Source organism: Garra rufa, unplaced genomic scaffold, assembly GCF_049309525.1.
Source record: "Garra rufa unplaced genomic scaffold, GarRuf1.0 hap1_unplaced_001, whole genome shotgun sequence".
In the NCBI taxonomy this organism is placed as follows: domain Eukaryota; kingdom Metazoa; phylum Chordata; class Actinopteri; order Cypriniformes; family Cyprinidae; genus Garra; species Garra rufa.
Genome location: NW_027394276.1, coordinates 16,212,566 through 16,215,399, shown reverse-complemented (window position 1 = coordinate 16,215,399; position 2,834 = coordinate 16,212,566).

The following is a 2,834-nucleotide window of genomic DNA, read 5'->3' as shown; positions in this document are numbered from 1 at the left end:
TGAGTTTATATTGCAATTCTGGCTTTATTTCTCACAATTGTGAGTTTATGTTATCCATTTTTGAGAAAGAAAGCCTGAATTGTGAGTTAATATTGCAATTCTGGCTTTATTTCTCACAATTGTGAGTATATGTCATCCATTTCTGAGAAATAAAGCCTGAATTATGAGTTTATATTGCAATTCTGGCTTTATTTCACACAATTGTGATTTTAAGTTATCCATTTTTGAGAAAGAAAGCCTGAATTATGAGTTTATATTGCAATTCTGGCTTTATTGCTCACAATTGCTAGGTTATATCATCCATTTCTGAGAAGAAAAGCCTGAATTATGAGTTTATATTGCAATTCTGGCTTTATTTCTCACAATTGTGAGTATATATCATCCATTTCTGAGAAAGAAAGCCTGAATTATGAGTTTATTTTGCAATTCTGGCTTAATTTCTCACAATTGTGAGTATATATCACCCATTTCTGAGAAAGAAAGCCTGAATTATAAAAATTATATTGCAAATCTGGCTTTATTTCTCACAATAGTGAGTTTATGTTATCCATTTTTGAGAAAGAAAGCCTGAATTGTGAGTTAATATTGCAATTCTGGCTTTATTTCTCACAATTGTGAGTATATGTCATCCATTTCTGAGAAATAAAGCCTGAATTATGAGTTTATATTGCAATTCTGGCTTTATTTCTCACAATTGTGATTTTAAGTTATCCATTTTTGAGAAAGAAAGCCTGAATTATGAGTTTATATTGCAATGCTGGCTTTATTTCTCACAATTGTGAGTATATATCACCGATTTCTAAGAAAGAAAGCCTGAATTATGAGTTTATATTGCAATTCTGGCTTTATTTCTCACAATTGTGAGTTTACGTTATATTATTTTTTTAAAAGAAAGCCTGAATTATGAGTTTATATTGCAATTCTGGCTTTATTTCTCACAATTGTGAGTTTAAGTTATCCATTTTTTAGAAAGAAAGCATGAATTATGATTTTATATTGCAATTCTGGCCTTATTTTTCACAATTGTGAGTTTATGTTATCCAGTTTTGTGAAAGAAAGCCTGAATTATGAGTTTATATTGCAATTCTGGCTTTATTTTTCACAATTGTGAGTTTGTTATCCATTTTTGAGAATGAAAGCCTGAATTATGAATTTATATTTCAATTCTCGCTTTATTTCTCACAATAGTGATTATATATCACCCATTTCTTAGAAAGAAAGCTTGAATTATAAAAATTATATTGCAATTCTGGCTTTATTTCTCACAATAGTGAGTATATATCATCCATTTCTGTGAAAGAAAGCCTGAATTATGAGTTTATATTGCAATTCTGGCTTTATTTCTCACAATTGTGAGTTTATGTTATCCATTTTTGAGAAAGAAAGCCTGATTTATGAGTTTATATTTCAATTCTGGCTTTATTGCTCACAATTGCTAGGTTATATCACCAATTTCTGAGAAAGAAAGCCTGAATTATGAGTTCATATTGCAATTCTGGCTTTATTTCTCACAATTGTGAGTTTACGTTATATTATTTTTGAGAAAGAAAGCCTGAATTATGAGTTTATATTGCAATTCTGGCTTTATTTCTCACAATTGTGAGTTTAAGTTATCCATTTTTGAGAAAGAAAGCCTGAATTATGAGTTTATATTGCAATTCTGGCTTTATTGCTCACAATTGCTAGGTTATATCATCCATTTCTGAGAAAGAAAGCCTAAATTATGAGTTTATATTGCAATTCTGGCTTTATTTCTCACAATTGTGGATATATATGATGCATTTCTGAGAAAGAAAGCCTGAATTATGAGTTTATTTTGCAATTCTGGCTTTATTTCTCACAATACTGAGTATATATATCACCCATTTCTGAGAAAGAAAGCCTGAATTATAAAAATTATATTGCACTTCTGGCTTTATTTCTCACAATAGTGAGTTTATGTTATCCATTTTTGAGAAAGAAAGCCTGAATTATGAGTTTATATTGCAATTCTGGCTTCATTGCTCACAATTGCTAGGTTATATCACCAATTTCTGAGAAAGAAAGCCTGAATTATGAGTTCATATTGCAATTCTGGCTTTATTTCTCACAATTGTGAGTATATATCATCCATTTCTGAGAAAGAAAGCCTGAATTATGAGTTTATATTGCAATTCTGGCTTTATTTCTCACAATTGTGAGTTTAAGTTATCCATTTTTGAGAAAGAAAGCCTGAATTATGAGTTTATATTGCAATTCTGGCTTTATTGCTCACAATTGCTAGGTTATATCATCCATTTCTGAGAAAGAAAGCCTAAATTATGAGTTTATATTGCAATTCTGGCTTTATTTCTCACAATTGTGGATATATATGATGCATTTCTGAGAAAGAAAGCCTGAATTATGAGTTTATTTTGCAATTCTGGCTTTATTTCTCACAATACTGAGTATATATATCACCCATTTCTGAGAAAGAAAGCCTGAATTATAAAAATTATATTGCACTTCTGGCTTTATTTCTCACAATAGTGAGTTTATGTTATCCATTTTTGAGAAAGAAAGCCTGAATTATGAGTTTATATTGCAATTCTGGCTTCATTGCTCACAATTGCTAGGTTATATCACCAATTTCTGAGAAAGAAAGCCTGAATTATGAGTTCATATTGCAATTCTGGCTTTATTTCTCACAATTGTGAGTATATATCATCCATTTCTGAGAAAGAAAGCCTGAATTATGAGTTTATATTGCAATGCTGGCTTTATTTCTCACATTTGTCAGTTTAAGTTATCCATTTTTGAGAAAGAAAGCCTGAATTATGAGTTTATATTGCAATTCTGGCTTTATTTCTCACAAT